Here is a 22,508-nt window from a genome sequence, read left to right as displayed (position 1 = left end):
CACCTCAGCTAGCCTTAATTTGTAATGCTCAGAGCCAATTGAAGAGAGAAGGAAATACCCTAACCAATCTTTTACATATCAGAATAATGAAATGAGTCTCCAAGTAATCAAAGTCACAGTAATTGTTTTGGATTCAAAAGGAGGTGGTCTCCCACAAATGAGGAAAAGATATACTTCCAATTATTCCATATCTAGAAGAGGCATTCTGCTATTTTTGGTGAAATATTCTAATAAAATCATTTTCAAAATGTGTTTTGATGGAGTTCAAGAAAACATGTCTTTAAAGTGCAATCTTAGAAACTTGTGGTGAATTTCTCCCTGTATGCCTCTTGATCTCTAGGTCTAGGTTAAATTTATGTAGACACTTTTTGAATTGTTTCTTGTTTTATGCTATTGTCAATAGAAGCTTATTCAATTTATCACAAGTGCTTCGTAAAACTATTTGGAGAAATGTAGAATGTAAACTTTTGCATAGGTTCCTTCTGAAGATATGGAAAATTATCAATAAGTTATGCTTGTCATACTGTCTTCAAGGTCACAAATGCTTTAGCCTTTCCTAGGGGTCTAAGCAGCTGTGGCAGAAACTAGAAATAGTTTGCTAAAAAAAAATGACATACTAGGAAAGAAATCATTCTCAGGTAACAGTATTACAACAGGTATTACACAGTAGGAAATAAAAACTGTTTAGGAGAAATAATTTAAAAAGATGATTGATCTTATAAATTTACCAAATTCTCATGGTATGGGAGAAAAGAAAGACACTGAATCTGAAAAATGTGTGATTTATTAAAGGATTTATTTTAATTAGAGTACAAATTTATTCTTTGATACACCTAACATAAAGGTAGACAAAAATATATACTTAGAAACATTAAGGAACACATTTCAGTTTTCAATCCTTGATTGTAATTCTTGATATGTTAAGACATAAAAAAAAAAAAAATTGAGGCCAGTATGGTGGCATACATCCATAACCCCAGTACTCAAGAGGCTGAAGCAGGAGAATTGCTATGAATCCAAGGCTGGCCTGGGCTACAAAATGAATTCTAGGTCAACCTGAACTGCATAATGAAACCTTGTCTCAAAAAGATTAAAAAATTAATTAAAATTAAATTAAGTTAAAATAAATTTGAAAGTAGTTGTTTATATATCTACAAATGTGTGTTTCAATTCCCTTATTGTTTCATAATTTTTTGTTATAGTAAAAACAAGTAATATCTAATTTCTTGTGTTGACTACAAATTTTTCTTTGTTCTAATATACCTATATTATTCTACAAAAAATACAATGCCTCTATTTTAGGGCTACAATACAGATGACATTACAACATTTTGATATAGGTTTTGTTTTTCCACTTTTTTCTTTTTTAGAAATTTCCAAAGTAAGAAAAGATGTAATTACAATGATGTTCACAACATAGCAGCTTAAAACACTGGATTCAGTTATATGAGGTTATTCAATTTTGTATACTATTTTTAAACTTAGGCCAAATATTTCCATAAAATTAGGAAGCTACATTTAAAGACTCAATGTGCACTGTCTGTCTAGGACTTATATGTCACCTGGGAGGATGATATTTATTTTCTACCCAGCAGGGAAAATAACAACAGTGATAACAGCCAACTCCTACTGCTAATCTCTAGGTACACTTTAATCAGGATTATAGTTTACCAGTCAGGAAATTGTTCAAATACCTAGGAAGAAAAGATTCTACAAAAAGTACAGTCTGAGCCCTATGGTCTTTTCTAATAACTGGAGTTCTTCAGAAAATTTCATTTTATTTACAAATATTTTTAAGTAGAGATCACTAACTTGGCAAAAGTCCATTTTGAAAAGGGAAAAAGAAATATCATATCAATTGTTTTTCCTGTGTTATACTCCCATGTTACATAAAGAGAAAGTTATTACATAGTGCTGAATTACTGATACAAATACAAAAATAAACATGAGATGCAGTAACAGAAACTATCTTTTTATAGTAGTTTAGTACAGTACATTAAAATCAACTATAAAAACTCCAAACTCTCTTCAAAAATTGTGTCTGTGAGTTATTCTTGCTATAATTCTTTCCTCATTTGAACTCATGCTATATTTTTGGTGTTTTTCAAGGCCACAGCCAGGCAACTATTAACAAAGATATTTTTAAAGAAGCAAAATGAAATTTAATTATAGATGTAAGAGACAAAAGTGTCTCTGTTTTGGTTTAGATTTAAAATATCCCTCCTCTCAAGTATCCTGTATTTGGAGGAGATATTTTAAGAAGGTGGTTGAATCCCAGGAATGCTATATTCATCAGATAATCCTTTGATGAGTTCTTGGCTGAAGATGTGGCTGGGAGTTGTGGCCTGATTAAGGAAGGTAGGCCACTCGGGACTGACTAGATGGATGGGTTCTTTTCCCTGGGTTGTACCTTCTCTCTATGTTTTCTGGCTTTGATTTTCCTCTACTCTGCCTTTTAACAGTACGTTTTCTGCCTTGGATCAAGATAATCATGGAAAGAAACCTCTGACATAGTAGGTAAAACTAAATGTTTCCTTCTTATTAAATCGTGGGTATTGGGTATTATTTTCCAGTGACTAATTACTTCCCCATATGAAAGTACTAACCTGAAATAATTTATGACTTGTAAGTTTAACTTTTCCTATGATCCATATTTCTTTGAATGATTCTACTACTTATTCTGTCACTTTGAACATAACCTTATCATTAAAAAAAACAATTATACTTAATAATCATTCCCAACCTCCTCAATAAAAATTTATTATCATCTGCTTGTATCAGTTTGAAATTAAGTCTCCTTCTGGTATGTGTTTTGTATTGCTTCTAATCTTATCTTTTTAAAGCAAATATTAGATCAACTTCTTTGTTTTGTTACTAATTGATTTACAATACTATTTTGCCTGTAGTAATTGGATGAAATCAGTAACTGAACTGTGTTTTGATTTATGGCAAACCACATTTAGACTGGCTTAAATAAAATATGGAATTTATTAACTCACTTATTTGGAAGGTCAATTGGGACTAAGGGTTAGCTCATTATTGTAGTGACTTAGTAATGTAAAAATTCCAAAATTTCTTCTCAAGTATCTTATCATTTTCTCATGTACTTTCAAATTTACTTTATATATATAAACAGGGATTCATGAATGTAAAATGATTTCAAATAGGTGTTATAATCCACAATTTTCATTCATATTAGGAAAAAGTGTTTTTAATCATGAAATATGACCTGAGCTTCCTTCCAGTTTGGCACATTGGGTCATGTGATTTCTCATGAAGCAATGACTATTCAAGGGCAATGGAAATTTATGATTACTTTAGTCCCTGGAACAAGAATGGCAACTCATTAGTAAAGGATTCTGATCCAACGGATGGTGGAAAAGTAATTACAATGTTTCTGTGTTGCTACGTTAGCAGGAGGTTCTGGTCTCTTTACATTTTGCTCATTATTTATTCATTACATAACATGGTACAGGAGAGGCAGATTTCAATTTCCAAACTTGTTCAGTATGATGCTGTTCAATTCAGAGGCTCTTATAAAGTCTTCACCTTAATCAAAGGCTGTCTGCTGTGGGTGATCTAACCAGCAGAAAATGGTGACAGTGAGGGTAACTAATGTGTGAACTTAGGCTATGAAATTTCAATACATATCTGCTTGTTGTCTACCTGGGCTCCTGGAAACAATTTTTGCAGACTTTTTCTTTTTCTTTGCTTTGCTTTGCTTTGATTTGATTTGCTTTGCCTTGCTTTTTCTTTTTTCATAGAAAAACCCAAATGTGATTAACAACCATTCTACAGAAGCAACCAACAATCATGAACTGAAAGAGTATTTAGCATGACTACAGCCTCATCATCATCAGAATATGAATTGCTGAGAGAATAGCAAAACATTTTGCCTAGATGAATCAACTTTCAGCATTGTAAAAAACAATAAAGTTAACTGTCTTTATTTTAATCCACTGAAATTTGAATAATTTATTGAAAAATTATACCAAACAAGAATATTTCAGCAATAATACAGCTTTCAAAAAATGCTTCAAATAGTACTCATCTGCAAAAAGTCATTTATATTCTTGCTTTTTCTCATTTTGTTTCTTTTATGTTCCTGAATCCAGTTAAAAATTTTTAAAAAGTCATCAATCAATTCCTCTGAGTCACTATGCTACGGCCTGGAAAAGTGAGTTCTATTATTATTATTATTATTATTATTATTATTATTATTATTTTTGCTGTGGAAAGTATGGTGTATAATTGGTTCTGTATAGATTGAATTAGGCAATTTATCAATTAATCACCACTTGATTATTATGAATTCTTGAACATTAATTCTTCATATGGCTGCATTGATATCTTGAATTTATTCAAAATGTTTATTTAACATCCATGGTCATTTTGACTTGAGGAAGACTAGAAATTGCATGACTCCAGATCTGATTAATAAAATAGAAAAAGACACATCATCATGCTTTGAAAGCCATCCTGTGCAATGGATGGCACTTGGCTATAGCATTACCTATACTTGTATCACACTTTGTAAATACACTTATGGAAAGAGAACTTCCAGAACTGCTCTAGAAAGTGTCAAGAATAATAGGAAAAGTGTGATCAAAAAGAGGGAAAACTTAGAGATTAATCTTTTATGATACTTTAATATAATAAAAATATTCATTGTATACTTTGGTCATTCCATGTCTTTATTTATATTAGTTATAAAAAAATCAAAAGGTTGATCTTTTAATTACTGAACTTTTTTTTTCTATTTAAGGAGAAAAAGAAAAAAAACAGAAAAAGGGTGCAAGTTATACAGAATTTCAGAAAAAATAAAAAATAGGAAATTACTAGTTAATAGATTACATATTGTTATCTTAGAAATTGTTCAAGTTACAAAATTAAAGCATATAAAATGGGCTTTCAAACAGTGAAACTGGAAACAGTTTTGTTCAGTGATCCAATAAAACTCAGTAATATGATTGTCTATCTTATACACTTTAATATATATGCAATTATATTCTTTAGAGCACTTTCTTTCCTTTCTTTTGTACAATGACAATTACACATTTTGGGTTTTATTACTCCCACAGTTCTTATTACTTTTTTTTGAGGAGAGTAAAACCAAATGGGACATAACAGAACAGAGTCAGTCAAATCAAAAGGATAGACATAATAGATAATGTAAAAACAAAATATTAGGTACATTATAATTATTTTTCAGATGATTCCAGGTATTCCTAATTGCCAAAATATTTTCCACAATGGCATTGATAACATTATCATTTTGTGTTTCTTTTTATCGAATTTCATTGTCAGTAAACAAAACAGAACAAATATCTATATATAAGTGGATTTGAATTTCATTCTTCTTTTTAAGTACCTGGAATTCCTAATAGCACAAATCTTATATGAGGTACAACAGAACTATCTTCTTAAGATTATATACATTCAAATTATTGTTAGTATGCTTTTCTTTCACGTCATTTAACATATTGACATTTATTAATTTATGTATTTTTAATGCTTTGAAGTGTTGCTTATTTTCAAACACAACTCTTACTTGATGAACATCCCATGTAAATTTAGATTGCTTTGTTTTGAAATAAACAAAATCATTTATTTTTGCAGTGTAATCTGCATCTTCAATAACAATATGATCCTTTGTAGTTGTATGATTTATGATTCTAAGTGGAAAGTGTTCAAATGAGTTCAAATGTGTAGATTTTCACTAAATCATTTATGCTGCCTATTTACTTATAATCACTCTTTATTGTTTCCAGAAGTACTAAAAGTGAAAACATGGCATAAACTGTCTGAAGCAATATTTTGTTTAGGGAACACAGATTTTAAAAGCCAAATCTCGATTAAGTTCAATTCCATTTATGTTTTTCATTTGCTTGTGAAACCTCAATTGTCTCTCATCTGCACTACTTCGTGAATGTGATTTCTTCCTACTACCTGAAATTGCTAGATTTATAGCCCACGACATGCAAAGAATGCTGTGTTAATAGATACATCTACTAGCAATACAGAAAGTTTCCTTTTCCCCTGCAGCACAGCTGCATTACTTTTCATTTAATTTTTTAAATGATTTTCATTCTTTCTGGAGTAAGCTGTTATCTCAGTGTTGTTTTAATTTGTATTTTTGTAATTTCCTGTGGCATTCAACATTTTTTCATGTAATTATTGACTGTCCTTTTTCTGAGAAGTATCTATTCATTTTGTGATAAATATCATCGTATGTACTACAAACATATAGTAATAAAATATGTTTTTTCATTTTCTGTAAGCATATGTAATTATTTTACAAAAAATGACAATAAAGATACAATAATCTCATTGTAAAAATGTAATATTCATTGGTAACTACATGAGTCTTGAAGCTTATTAATTCAATTATTCTGTTTTTAAAGCATGTAGACTATGCATTTTGAAGTTTACAAGTTCAGAGTATTCCAAAATGACTGTGATGTAAAAAAGAAAATAAGAAAAATATTCATAGCAATATCTTACAAAGGGACATAATGGGATAATTCCCCAACTGTAGTGAAAGATAATTTCCCACCAATTAAATTGTTTTAATTTAATCTAAATTAAAAGAGTAAAAATTCTAAGAAAAATGAAATAGTATTAAGCATTGTACCTGCAAAATATAAGTGAAAACATTGTTGGTTTTTAAAAACATTCAAACATCACATTTCAACAAATATAATCAAAACAAAATTTAGGAAGAGGAAAGAGATAAAACCCTATATATAAAACAAATATATTATATTTTAATTATAATCATAACACAGAACCTTATTTGACAATAATGTATCATTGTAGATGGAAAATAATATTGAAAGCAATTCCAGCAATTTAATATATTGTTTTAACCTTTATCTAAAAAGAAACATGATAACTGTTTGCAAGGTTTCTCTTGAGCTTTAACATACTTTAAATTTAAATTTTTCACTAAAGTAAATTGGTACAAGTCTTCAATTTGTTGTAATTGGGGAATAGATTGCCAGTAAATTCAAAGTACTATTTTAAAGTAAATATTTATACTCTACCATTTATATCTATGATTATATTTGTCAAAGCACAGAATATTTCTTAATGTTGTAAAAAGCTTGATAAGTCCTATTTTCACTGTAGTCCAATATAATTTGTCTTTACCTTTGCAAAATCATGTTGCAGTTCTCCAAAGAGCAAAAGTACTAAATGTTTTAGTATTATTGCACATGTAAGACACATAGTATCTCCAAAATCTGGGAATAAGTTGCATTTGCTTCCTTTTTATACAGACTGTTCATTCCAGAAATTTCCAAATTTGATTAACTCTACATCCATGCTGCTAACTATAGTCTCACCAGATTAATCATTTCATGCAGACAATCACATCAATGATCTTAAATTCAATAGTTTCAATTTAAAAATTTCTAAAATACCCTAATGAATGCAGCTGATATTTGGGGAATTTATTTTATCCCCGCCCTCTTGTTAAAGGAAGAAATATGTTAATATATATTTACTTATACTGGTATGAACTCTGAATTTTTTCATAACATCATAATTACATTTTACTAAATAAAACTTTACAACCCCAAATTTGTTAAAAGTCATAATGTAAATCTGTGTTATATTGCTCAGAGATATTAAATGTTTGTTTGGATCAAGTCTGATGCAAGTAATTTTCTGGATGACACCAACACACTTTAACTCTACTAAATTGGTTACTAAATCAGCAATACATCAGCTGCTAAGTCAACAATAGCCATGGTATGGTTAAGCAACAAAGGCAATCTCTTTGTTAGTTTCATTTAACTTATGTATTGATGCTTTTATAATTTTTTTTTTTTTTTGCCTTTTGGAAACAAGGTCTTGCTATGTAGTTCAGGCTGTCCTTGAGCTCAATTAGTAGCCCAAATTCGTATTAAATTTGCAAAGATCTTTTTGTATCAGCCTCTATAGTGTTGGGATTATAGGTGTGCACCACCATTCCCAGCAATGTTTTATAGTATTAATCCTTCCTTCCTAGGTGAATTGTGTTGTAATTAACTAGACAATAGATTTGAAGTATATTATCTGTTTCAGAAATATCAAAAACTAGGATATTTATTTTATATACTCTTATTAATCTCTCAGCTATTCTATATATAATATATATACATATTCTATATATATGAATTCAGTCTTAGGAAATCAAAGTGAAAATTACAAAGCATTATTATTTCCATGTTAAGTTATTAAGATCTGCTTTTGACAATGTTTAAATGAACATTTATTATTTCTATTAATTGATTTTGTATTTGTGTATGTATATACTTATAGTGTTTAAAGTTTATGATAATATCATATGATTATTTTACAAAAAACATAGTTCTATTATTTAGTATTAAGTATAGCAAAAAAGAGAAGTTACTTATATGAGGAATATTAATTCATAGTAGGCTAATATTAACTCAATTGGTCCTTATTTTGAAACATGTTCTCACTATATAATTAGACTAGTCTCAAAAGCACAATATATATATTGCAGGCTGGCTTCAAGATCAGTGATCCTCCTGCCTTGCTCCCTCAAATACTGAGTTTTCAGAAGCATACCTCTATGCCTGGCACTTCTTTTTTTCATCACAACCACTTTTACCAGTGGTTTATTTCTAGTAGACCTATAAAAGTTATGCTTGTTCTTGTGAAGTTTCAGAATAGCATTTTCACAATCAATAAATCTGTGTTTAAAAAGTACAATGTTTATCCTAATATAGTTAAAATTATTAAAATATAGATTTAAGAGCAAAAACATGATTAAGATTAAATTATGGTAAAAATAGAAATATTCATTATACTGTTTCATTTTGTATAAATTTAAGTTCATGTACAAAAGATGAATTTAAACTATTCCATGTTCTAAAGTAGTCCTACCTTACAGGTAAATTCAGCTCACACCACACATGACATTATTTTGTTGGGAAAATACACAATTCTGATGCTTTTACATAAGAACAACATTACCTTTTTCAGAAACTTTTAACAATATTGATGTTGACACTCATTACTTGTTGGGAAAGAATATAATTTGGACAGATTTATCTTTGGTTCAAGCTGGGGAGATAGGTGGTGACATAGTGACTGCCTGGCAAGCATGAGGTCATGAATTTGATTCTCAGTAACAAGAAAAGAGAAGGAGAGGAGAGGAGAGCAAAGTAGAGGAGAGGAGAGGACAAGGGAGAGCAGGGGAGAGGAGGGGATGGGAAGAGAGGGGAGAGGAGGGGATGGGAGGGGAGGGGAGGGGAGGAGAAAAGAAAAAAGAAGTCAGTACATCTTTGGCTCATACTTGGTTTAGAAAAGGCATAAAAACTAGTGCAAGCATTTAATGTTAATTTCACTATATTCTATTTTCTTTCATATTATAGTAATTTTATCTTTCATTAACATTTTTTTTTAAATTTTATTTAAGGAGAAAAGAAAAAAAAAGCAGGGAAAGGGTACAAGTTATACAGATTTACAGAAAAAAAATGAACAGTAGGAAATCACTAGTTAATGGATTACATATTGTCATCTTAGAAATAATTGTTCAAGTCACAAAATTAAAGCTTGTAAAGTGGACATTCCATCAGTGATACTGCAAACAGTTCTGTTCATTGATCCAATAAAACTCTGTGATATCATTTTCTATCTTATACACTTAAATATACATGCAGTTATATAGTTTAGAGCACTTTCTTTTCCTCTCTTTTGTACCATGACTATTACACATTTTGGGTTTCATTGCTCCCACGGTTCTTATTACTTTTTTGGAAGAGAGTAAAACCAAATGTGACATAACAGAACAGAATCGGTCAAGTCAAAAGGGTGGACATAATAGATAATGTAAAAACATAATACAGGTGATCAACAATGGTTACCATAATGTCTCCCGCTATCTCTAATAGAATTGCCTATATCATTAGTTATAATACAATTGAACAAAACAGTAAAGAATAAAACCGACAAAACCAAAACATTGGAGACATTGTAGGTCTTCAAAAGTAGCTAAAAGTCAACAAGAATGGGCGTCATAATGAATCTCATTATCTTCACAGCTGATGCCTAAACTTTCGAACCTGATACTATCCAGCAAAACAGAATAGGGGAACATCAGTTAAATACCAGATGGTGAGAGTAATACAGGGCTTTAAATCAAGGTAATGAAAAGTCAAAATGGGTTACTATAATATACCCTGCTATTTTTTTTCCTTTAATTAAAAGGATAAAGATAAAAAAGTAAATAATGGAGTGGAGATTGAGATAAAAGAGGGCATAACAACGAAACAGCGCAGATCAAAACATAACCATTTAAGCAGAATAGTGTTTCACCACCAGATAATCCTGACCTAAAAGTAGTTACCATATTGTTTCTTTCTTTGAAATCCTTGAGTACAACTTCGTATACTGTAGCATTAAGTATATCAAAACAATGTAAAACCATTCAAGAGAATGACAGCATTACAGAGTATTTAGAATCGACTAACAGAAAATGAACAATGGTTTCTGTATAATCTCCTTGTCTTTAAAAGGTTTTTGCTTATACTATCGTACATAATAAAATCCAATAAGATACAGCCTATTTAGACCATTGGAGACAGGAGGACAAAAGCTAGATGAGACTTCAAAACAAGATGATACTAAATCAGTATTACCTATTAAGATGTCATTTTCTCCAAAATAGCTGTTCCTATCATCCAATCTTCTCTGCCTCATTTCTGTTAAGCTCTTTTTCTGTCAGTAGCTGTCAGTTTGTCTTCTTCATTTTGTTCTCTGCTCCATTTGTTGTGGCCTCCCCGCCACTATTTCTGGGTTCTTTGTATTTTTCTTTTTTTAGAATATCCTGCAATACTTTCTGTAGAGTTGAATTGGTGGTTGCAAATTCCCCCAGTTCCTCTTTATCCTGGAAGCACCTTGTTTTTCCATCAATTTCCAGGGACAGTTGTGCAGGATATCTCAATCTTGGCTGGAGATTATTATCTTTCAATGCTTGAATTATTTCCCCCCACGCTCTTCGTGATTTGATGGTTTGTGCAGAGAAATCTGCTGTAATTCTGATGGGTGTTCCCTTGTAAGTGGTCTGTTTCTTGTCTCTTACAGCTTTTAATATTCTGTTCTTGTATTGAATTTCTGGAATTTTTATTATTATATGCCTGGGTGTTGCTCTGTTTGGGTTGTAGGTAGCTGGGGTCCTGTATGCCTCATACATCTGAGTATCTTTACCTTTTGCTAAATTAGGAAAATTCTCCTGGATTATTTCTGTGAGTAGCTTTTGTAGTTCACTTGTTTGCATCCCTACTTCTTCTTTTATGTTCTTAATCCTTAAGTTATGGATCCTCTTATCATCTTCTTGTCTTTGTATTATTGCTGTTTGTTTCTTTGTTATTTTTAAGAAGTTTTTCATTTCATTCTCCCATATTACAAGTCAGCCCTCCAGTTCAGATAGTCTGTCCTTAGTTTCTTTCAAGCTGTTATGCCAGTCTTCGATAGACTTCTTAGTATCTTGGTAGTCCCTTTGAACCTGCTTCACGTATTCTATGCTTTCTCTGTTTTCTCCATCAAACAATTCTCCCCTATTTTTCTGTTCTTCCATTCCACCACCTGTTTTTTTCTTGGGTGGTGCTTAGCATTTCTCTAACTATTCTGCATACTTCTAGCTTCAGGTCGTTGATAACTTCATTCCTGAATTGGTCTATGAGGCTCTCTATATGGTGCCTTATGTGTATTGGTGCGGTGTCTGCTATTGCCTGTTTCTCAGAATTGGGGGCCGAGGAGCCTTTCTTGTTGCTGCCTCTTCCCATGCTGCCTCTTCTTCTCTGTTCCTTATATATGCAAGCTTATATAAGAGGCCCAGCTTCTCTCCCAGTCAGCCACAGCCTGATCGAATTGCGCCAGTTAGGTGTTCCCGCTCACCGCTGCGCACCAGGGAGTTACGGACCAGGCAGCTTACGCGTCTCCCCTCCCGGCCACCGTCAGGCTCTGGGATCTGGGTTGGGACAGTCTACCAGATCTGCCGGCAGAGTCACGCAGGCCAGGCACTTTTCACCAATCCCACCCGAGAGGGGGATGTGTGGCTGGAGTCGCCACCGCGCCCTGCTCCCGCAGGACTGCTCGGGCCCAGAAAGTCCTCTGCTGGAGTCAAACTGTGGTAGAGTGTCAGTTTCTCTCACTCACCTCACCATAAGTCAGTGCACGCCTCCCTGCCGTTCACAGATTGCCGTTCTCAGAGCTTCTGCATGTCTCTCCCCTTGCCGAGCCGCTGTAGAGGCAGCCAGCCGCTGCGCGGCGGGAAACCCAAATCGCGGCTTACAATGGCGCGGTTCCAGCCTCCACACCGAGTCTTTTCTGTTCCTGTTTTAGCACCAGGACTGCATTCCAAGTTGGCTTCTCTCAGCCCAGTTCGTTCCTGAGTCAGCAGAGCATATCTCCACCTGCTTATGTCTCCTTAGTCTGCACCATTCCTGGCTTCTGAGCCGAGTCTTTCAGAGAGCCGCTGGTAGTTGCTGTTATCTGTCCGCCATGTTCTCCCGGAAGAGTCAAATGGCAACTTAATTGTGTGTACTGAGCAATTGGCTAGATCTTACATCTTTGACATCCTCCATAATATATTAAAAGATCACTGTGTGTCTTTCCGGTCTGCAAGAGTCCTTCCATGAGGCCTGTAGGCCGTAGAAGTCTCAGTAAGCAGTCTAGCCGGGACAGAAATTCTCAGCACTACATTGTGGTCAGGGCAGCCATGACACCGCTCTTTCATTAACAATTAATGATTACTTATATATGGATCACAGTTGTTAAAAGACTGTGAGAGGAATTCATTTTGCTCTTTAGAGTGGAGGTCCTTTTGGAAACCCCCTAATCAATTGACTTTACCTAGACTTCTAACATATTTTTAAGATGTCAATCAACAAAGTCTAACAATCAGCAGTAACTTATTATTCGTGAGTGCAAGAGATAGCCTTTTGGGGATGATGAATAGCAGCTGGAAAAGGTAAAAGTGAAATCACTGCTGTACTCAATGATAATCATAAACCTCAGTGTGTCCACATTGTCATGTACATAGAGAATAATAACCATGGTGGTCACATTTTCTCTTTTGAAGTTACAACATTTTTATAACTAAAAGATTATTAAGGACTCCTTAGTTCTATTTAAATCGTCCAGTTTGTGACTCTTTGCTATGACATCTCTAGCAAAATATTATAGCAAATTAGTTAAGCATTACTAAGATGTCATCATCACATATTATTTTGTTTCTTATTTTTATCTCTCATGTTTAAAATTTCATGTTTATCTCTCAAAAATAAATTAAAATGCAGTAATATTTAATTTCACAAACACTGCTTCTTGTAAACAATTCAGTTCACAAACAAAAGCATTTGACAAAAAATTTTGGTTCTATTTGCAAACTGTGTTGGGAAACAAACAGGAACTTGGTTACATTCCCCACACAAATACAAACACAGTCATTTCCCCCAAATTCTAAGACAAATTAAGGTCATAATTTGTTATGGGGTAAATTGTATTTTTCATAAAATACATATATATGGCATATGCAGTTTTACACTTTGTATACTCTATAAATTATCTACGAGTTTATTCTACTTTTACCAAATGGATTTTTTTAAACAGGTCATGTTAGCTTTATATGGGGGACTCTAGAGGATGTCATATACAACAGAAAACCTACTATATTATGATCTCTTAGAGAAATAATTGAAAAATGCATGTGCACCAATCTCAATGTCCCAGGTTACCCAAGCAGGGCACTTACTTGTATTACTAAATGTCTAGAAGCTAATGGCCACCACCTTGAGCACTTCTAATAATTACAGAGGCAAAAAGTAACTTGTATTAATCTTATGATGTCACAATAAATTTAGTGTTTAAATATTTATACAAGTACATAAGAATCTATCACAAAAAAGCTCCACAAAATTACAACAACAACAAAAGAGTCCTGCGACATGTCCTTAAACTATTCATCAATGTGTTCTAAGACATGAAGTAATTCCCTAGGCATACCTTCTTTGGCAGGATGCGCTAGAGTTGTGTTTGCAAAGCAAAGTGTTTCAAATTTTTGCACTCTTGAACCTGCAAAGGATGATATTTGGCCAATTCTTGAGAAGCCTTCAAGCATTCTTTCTTAATTTTCTGATGTGAAATAACTGGATTTTTAAAAATATTCTTCTTTTTTAGCAACCAAGTTCTTCTTGCCCCATAATTTTAGCTCCTTTCTAGCTATCAAAAAAATTTCTAAACTTTTTGACTCTTCATTTTGCTCCTGATCCTCACTGAAGTTCTAGTTGAAAGCAGTCAGGATTTCTCATGCCACAGCAAGAATATTGGGCTGATTTAAAGTTTTCTCTGCAAGATCAATTATTCCACTGTCTACAAATTCAATCTCCTATAAGTCTTAGAAAATGGACAGAACATGCAGCAGTTCTTTGCCATAATTCAGCCACTGAGGAATTCAGAAGCTGCTGCAGCCATCATCATGACTTCACTAATAAGCAAGAGGGCTTGGCTGCTACTCAAGCTGGTGGTCAAACTTGACTTATAGTCTAAATTTTAAATAAATCCTAATTTCCATCTGTAACTTCATAAACCTTTCCTTTTATGTCTGTATTACTAATAATATTGTGATCTTTTGGTCTCTAACTAGAGTGGCTCATCCAACTCTCTTAACAATGATCTGGGATTTCTCCAAATTTCCAAACCCTTACAAATTTCTCTTTAAAATAAAGAAAATTCCAGAGTAGGTGCTGTGGGAAGGCAGAAAAAGTAAATTAATAAATAAATAAAAATAAATTTTAAAAGTGACAGAATTTTTAAAAATCCAAAGACTTCTCTGAGGCCCAAGACAAAATTTTAGCAGTGAAGATATGTAGAAATCAAACAAAAGAAAGTTAAAGCCTTCCATTATACAACATATATTTCCATTCTAAAAGGATAAATAGGGAAATAGAACAAAACAAAAATGAAACGGATCAGGGAAAGCATTAAATTTTGTACACGTCTGTCTAGTACCTGTTGCAGTTTGTAGTAATTTGTGAGTCCAAAGTGATTGTATAGTCTCCACTCCCGTGGTCTCATTTGATACACTATATGTGGTCTCTCTGTCCCTCTGCCATGCTACTTTCTCTTGGAGCCAGGAAATTATGAACTAAAACCTCTACCCACTGTGAGCCAAAATAAAATTTCTTCCTTTAATTATGGGTGTCAGGTATTTTGTTTCAGCAAGAAAAAAAGTAACTAAAAAAACTGACTTCACTCACTGTTTACCATTTTATGAAGCAGATGCTCCTTGTTCTTGGCATCTCCACATTCCTTGGTCTCTCACTGCATATTCTGCTTAAATCTCAAAAGTTCATGCACTCTTTGCTTATTGGCTCCCAGCAGGAACTTTGGTCCTGTTGATACAGTGTTTTTTTTTTTTTTTATTTAAAAAAAAAAACAAAAAGCCCCCAGAAAATTCAATAAGCAAACAAACCAATTAGACAACAGCAGTAAAACAATAAGAGCAACAACAACAACAAAAAGCAATATAAGATTTTAAAACAAGATGATGGAAATGTAACAACTATTGTTATATTGTATATTGTTATCTTCAAAATAGTTGCTAAGTTTACTAGATATAGGAATAATCCAAACAATAAAATGGAACAAAACATTGGATTTCAAAACAAGACAAAAGGAAATCCCTGTAGTTGCTATCATGTATATTACTGTTCTCCAAAAAGATGCTCAGAATACTAGTCTTAGGCCTGCAAAGTCAATCAAACAATACAAGCATTAAGTTATTTATTAAATATTTTTACTTCAATTGACATCATCTCAGCCTGAATTTCTCTGAATCAGCCTATTGAGGGGTGGGTGGACATTGCTCTTCTTGTATCTGAGGCCGTCAACAGTTGGCTCACAAGAAGAGATTAGCTTCTATTTGGTTCTTCTCCCAGCCTGCATGGCTGTTGCTGGCTCATGGGAAAAAGTGGTTTGTCTTCTTGATTCTCGTCCCATTTCATATGGTTATGAATGGTTCCCTCTTGATATTTTTGCCTGTCCTCACTGCTGAAATTCTGCTGAAACCTTGGTGAAGACCTATGATTTCACGTTTCTTGTGCTCCTTGTGTCTGAAAAATCCAGCAGTACCTAGATGAGACTGAGCCCCTTTCTACCATGGCTGAAGCAGCCTCTGAGATGGCTGAAGTTAGGCATACAGGTTTCCATGGATGAGACAAAATATATCTATTAAAGAATGAGATTTACATCTTGTCTTACAATTTCAGTAGTGCAGTGATGTTTAACTTTCTCCAGGGCAGCAAATGCATGGTTAATATGCATGGCAAAGGAAAGCTACATGCATTACAGTAGCCCATAATCGGAGAGCTTAGGAAGGAGGAAGTAACTGGGAACAATACATCTTTCCAGGTTATGTTGCCAGCAAAGCACTGCTTCTCACTAGGTCCAACCCGCAAACAGAACATTCAGTGATGAACTCATCAACAAACTATTCTACTGGTAACCACAATGCCCCTGTGATCCAGTTATGTTCTCCAAATCCAGCTCTGAATCAGACACCTGTGATAGACTTTTTAGATCTAAATTATAAACACACCCCAAAATAGTTTATTTTATGTTAAAATTGATTTCTCAATGTCATTTAAATTTCTGCTTATTTCACTTTTAGCAGAATAGTTTAAGAATTTAAAATACTTTATATATTTGTTGTGAATTGATACCTAAAATAGCATATGAAACGTATCTTAATTTAAATGACTTTGAATGAGTTAAGCATAAAATTCAGTTTCTTGACATGAAAAGGATTTTTTTTTCTGTTTATTATTATTTTCTTTTAGTTTTAAGAGTGCCCTGAGACTCATCTTTAAAATATTTATCAAAGAACTCTAATAAGTTTAAATGAGGTCTAAAACACTCTTTCACATAAGAGGCATTATGATTTTAGAAAAGAAATTTGGTGTTTTGAAAAAATATTAAAATGACATTCCCTAAGTGACTTTTATAAAACTAGTAAGTGCTAAAGTGAAATGAAATGTTCAATTATGAGGCTAGTTATATGGTTCTTTTCACCACAGGATGAAGACATTCATAGTCCTGTTGGGCTTATTATAAGCCACATAAAATAGAGTATTTTGAAAAAGAGCTTTTGCTTTAAAACAAAACAAAACAAAACAAAACAAAACTCTTTAACATGGGCTTATCTAATTATCTGAAGAACACCATACAGATAAAGGTGTTATTGTCAACTGACATAATTTTAAAGTGAGCTCTTAAATGTAAAAATAGCACTTCAAATCATGATTTAATTTTAATGTTTTTAATGTAATTGTTCATATAATTTTGTTATACTTGTTGTCTAATACTTAATAATTTTCATGACGCTCCTCTGATCTATGAAGGCTGCTAATTTATAGCATTAATATTCAATATCCTCTTCTCTTTTTAATAAGTGTAAGATTTTTACTTCCTAAAATGAACATATTGCAATATTTGAATGTGTGTCAAATATAAAAATTTCAAAAATCATAAAATTAGCCATGTTAGACTTTGAATAAAATGAAGTATTAGATTATAACATCAACAGTATGTATTGAAATCTATATTTTAAATGTATACAATGAAAATTTATCATTTATGAGCAAAGATAATTAATTAATATAAAATGTAATAAATTGTTAATCATTTTACTGCTTTGAAAAATCAAAAAATTAACTACGATTTCTAATTGAAATTATTTGACAAATCCTACCCTCATGATATAATCATGAACTATGTTTTGTCATTCTAAAATTACTATTATATACATATAAAATAATTATAATTTTTGTATCTCTATATGCAAATATGTAGTATAACTTGAGTTTATATATGCATTCATTTATATATGTGTAAATGTATATGTCAAAACATTTTATTCACTTATCTATATTTTATCTTTACTGTTTACTTGTTCTTGCTCATTTCCTTTCATACACATATAAAAAGATAATATTATTGAATATCTCAGAAAATATACAAAGCAATAAAACATAGTAATGGCAAGTGACTTATAGTGACATTTTAAAGAGTTTCTTTTATTCCTTTATCTTCTCAAACTCTTGCTTAAAACAGCTTTGCAAGATCTTTAGACAGTCTCCACCCTAAGAGCACCTACCTTCAGTAATTACAAAATTGTTAAAATTAAATATTTGCTCTTTCAACTCCTCTAGTTAATCTAAGGTAAACACTTAAAGATTGAAAATGTCTATGAAGCATTTTAAAGTACTTTTAAAATCACTTCATGCCACAGAATAAATTTTCAGATAAATTTTCAAGCAGCATCTATTTGTGTATGTTTACTTTTATGACTGAAAAGTTTGAAAAGATGATTGACATTGTAATCTTGGAAAAATATTCCCATAATGCTAAAATAACTGTTAAACAACAAAGACTGTGATATGCTGAGGATATTTTGAATCTTTAATAAATGCATTAAGTAGATGTGTTGATAATACCCAGGATTGTTTTTCTGTATACATTAAACATTATTAAATTAGAATGTTAGCTATAAATGTAATAGGTGTAATTTTACATGTAATAAATTGATGTATATTTAATAGATAGGTGTAGTTTTACCTACCACAGGAAAAATTTAATCACAATAAGTGCTATTATCAAGTATCTTAGACAATACAACAGTCATAAAAATGACTTCTCTCTTTGAATTGAATGCAGTGAACTGAGCTTCCTTTTGTGTATTAAAAATATTACAGGTCAGATCCAGCAATGTTTGTGTATTAAAAATATTACAAGTCAGATCCAGCAATGTAGTAATAGCTTTAACTTTTTACATGAGTGCCAACTGCTATGCAGTGTACTACTTCTCCTATTTCATTTAATCCACACATTTGTTTTGCAAAGTATAACTTATTATCCCCAATTTCCCAAAAGCCAACTAGCAAAGTCAAGTGCTTGATCACAAAGCCAGTAAGTGACTTGCCTAGAACTGATGCATATAGTCCTGATTTCAAAGTCTCTATCTTCCTCTCATAATTTTCTTATAACACACTCCACACTAGAGTTTAGATTCTTTAACCCTTGCACATCACTTAAATATTCCACACTCAGTTCTTGTATTTAAAGTGCTTTATGACCATAGCAAAATTTCTCTTTTTGATTTCTTTTATTCTAATATGAATTTTGTTTTACATGATTATAATGGAAAATTTCAAGGATATTTAAAGTCATAAAAATTATATAATAGGTCTTAATATATTCATCATTCATTTAAATAGTTATCAACACATAGGAACATTTGTTCCCACTATATTCAAACCTGATTCTTTTCTCTTTCACCATTTCATGTATAATTTTTCTATTTAGAAGAAATGAAACATTTTTTAGTAAATGTGACCATACATGTATTACACTTAAAGTAAAATAATTTTTAATTTTAGTATTTGAGTTATACCTAAAATATCATCTTTAATTGTTTTAGAATTTTCAAATTATATTTCCTCCCATGTAACCTTTTACTCTTTTTCTTCTGCTAATTCATAATCTAACCACAGCCAATAGCTTTTGTTTAATATGTGTGCCTTGCCAGTTAATGTTGCTCCTTAATAATTTATTGCAAATCAGTGAGGATATTGTAAATAGCTTACTTCAATTAGTTTTTCATATTGGCAAACAACTTGAAAATGTTTTAATTAATTTATAATAACACAAAATTTTGATACAAATAATTGTAGAAAATATTGTAAAATTGATGTCATTTTTACAATTTTGTGCATTGTTTAATATCCACCTTTCAAATTAGTAATTGGTTCCCCCTCTCTGCATATGCACCATAGTTAGTGTTATTTTTTAGTTACTCTGTATGAAATTCAGTGAAGGATATCAAGCTTAATAATAATATATATTTCAAAGAGGAGTATTTTCAGATAATTGCATATATACTTTTTTGATGCTAGAAAAAGTCAATAAGTGATACCTTCTTAAAGTCCAGCCATTGTCAGAATCTTCAGTCATTAATTTATTTTATGTAGACAGTGAAATAAAAACCCAGTCCATCTTAAATTTTGAGTGAACTTGCAAATACAATTTCTAAAATACTTATTTCACCTAGTTGTGTAGATCTAAATTTCTACAGTCTTCTGAACACTTCTCAAAAAAATCATGTTTGCAATATGGTACAAATTATGAAAGTTTATTATTTTGTCATAAAGATCAGATGGGCTAGTATAAATTTTCCAAAATCCTTTAATTATAATTATTTGCTCAGCTAATTTTATCATTATTAACAAGTATTTTTCCATGAAATGTTATATTCATTTTATTTACTTTTGAGAAAAATCTGTCAAATATTCAGTTCTGAATAACCACATTTTGGCATTTGTGTTTTATATTTAAATATAAGATGTAGATACAAAACAACTAGCTACTTCAGCTCACTTGTCATAGAAAAATCCGTAAGCATTACCTTGAGATGCTATAATTCAGTATACTGATAAAAGTGCTTCACGTATACTGCCAATTTACTATACAAGAATCAGTATCAATAAAACGAACAATTTTTGCTAGTCTGAAGTCCTCTCTCCATTAGTTACTCAGTGTGCATAGTTTAGTGGAAACCAATTGTAAAAGAAAACCAGTTTCTCTGGAACTGGTTTTCCAAACTTAGAGCTAAATACAGATAAATATCACATTCTACTTTGCCTGAGAAGCTCCCTTCCTACTACTTAACCTTCTTTTAATTCTGGTCCCTGCTGCTGATCACTGCACTCTACCTCAGGTCCTTTCTCTAGTAAGCTGCGTATTTTCCTGTCAAATAACTTAGCTGTGTTTTACATATTCACATTGTAATTTTTTACACATTTGTAGTGTTGTGAAATGATTGCCTCTATCTACTTCCTAAATATTTTGATCATCATAAAAATTTTTTAAATCCTGTTTATTGATTGGTAGCATTAGGTACTTTTGGTCCTTTTATAACTATTTATTCATTTTTTAAGGTTTATTCTGATAGAATTTTCAGCATAGCTAAAAAGATAAGAAGTATAAAATAAAAGTGGCCTTTATTTTAAGAATGTGGAGAGAGACTCCATGACCTCCGGGTCTGGCATTCTCTCTGCCCGACACAGGCTGTGGAGTCATACATGTAGCTTAGGTTTGGGATGGAGCCTAAGGGGCATTACTGATGCACAGGTAGCCCATTGGAACTCATTTTGAGCCACAGGTAAATTGCTTAGGGGTTGGGAAGATGACCTCAAGATAGAGCCTCTTGGTTCTGCCTCCCACCACTGCAGCTTCCCATCAAGGGCAAAATCCTTTCATTTTTGTCTTTTTATTATTAGGTAAAAGGGCAAAGTTTTTACTTATTTTATTGTTTCCTGCTGAAAGGAGGCATTGTACTGGAGTTTAGGAGGGTCTACAGGCTGACAGTTGATGCCCATGTAAAAGCTGGTGCCAGGTGTTTTAACCAGGACAACTTTATCACTGGTGAATTCCCACATGTTAGACTGGAAAAACAAAGAGACTAGGTGTTATGAGGTGGCATGGCACTATCATATTTAAGGACCCAGGTGGGGTAGAAGGAAAGGTGCCTTTGATTTAGATATGTCATTTTATCAGGACCATGTTGAGGTAGCATCATTGCCATGGTGAGGCAAAATTCTGAAAAATATGTTGTGGGGGTTATAAAAGGTGATTATTTCCCCATCTGAATGGTAAAAGCTTAGAGGGTAGGTAGGTAAGACTTGTGTCTGGTATGTATGATGTGGGAGTCTTTAGGAAATACTGTTGAGAGTCCTGCTGTAAAAAGGATAAGAAATTAGGAACCAAATTGGATAACAAAACATGACAGCCTGAGAGTTGTGTGAGGCCTTGGTGAGGTGGAAATGAGTGGGCAAAATTATGGTTAAATTTAGGGCTGGAACAGCACCATTTAGCCTGAGAGGTGTGAAACCAGGATGGCAGTCTAGCAACATTGAGCACTGTTGAGGTTGCCAAGAAGACCAGGCATGGGCCACTCTAACTTGGTTGTAGTCCTTGGGATGATTTGCTGTAACAGAACTTTAGTAAGTATATCAGCAGTCTCCTTGGTTGTGGGAAAGGCTTTTATGTATCCTGAAAAAGTATAAACAAAGGTGAGAAGATAAAATTTATCTGTCAGTCTTAACCAGGGTTGTGTCTGAGAAACTGGTGAATAGGAAAGGAAGGGGGTGCTATATATCCCTGAGGAGAGGTTTTACTAGAGATAACAGGTGTAAGCTGTTGAGATCTCAGAGTGTCTGGGTCAGTCTTCATAAACACAAAAGAATAAAAAGGCATTTTTAAGATTTAGGACTATAAAGTGACTGGTGAAGGGAGGGTTTGGCATCACTGGGTGGATTGGGGTAACAGCACTGTTGAGTACTTAAGGTTTTGTACTAGATGATAGGACCCATCAGGCTTGAGTACCAGGAGAATAAAAGTATTATATGGTGAATGTGTAGGTTTAAGAAAACCAT

General features: G+C 32.5%; 1 long non-coding RNA gene across 1 annotated transcript in view; it reads left to right on the top strand.

Annotated features, from left to right (window-relative positions):
* Positions 1-2,375: 2,375 nt before the first annotated feature.
* Positions 2,376-22,508, top strand: part of LOC134475566 (uncharacterized) — a 36,982-nt gene continuing 16,849 nt past the window's right edge. The window contains exons 1-2 of the long non-coding RNA XR_010046734.1: positions 2,376-2,513; positions 4,116-4,177. This is a non-coding gene — a long non-coding RNA (uncharacterized LOC134475566). The remainder of the gene's footprint in view (positions 2,514-4,115; positions 4,178-22,508) is intronic.

The sequence above is a fragment of the Cavia porcellus genome, unplaced genomic scaffold, assembly GCF_034190915.1.
Source record: "Cavia porcellus strain 051 isolate PalLab524CR breed Dunkin Hartley unplaced genomic scaffold, mCavPor4.1 scaffold_4, whole genome shotgun sequence".
NCBI classification, from domain to species: Eukaryota; Metazoa; Chordata; class Mammalia; order Rodentia; family Caviidae; genus Cavia; species Cavia porcellus.
Note: the sequence above shows the minus strand (reverse complement) of the source record. Positions and strands in the feature narration are given on the sequence as shown.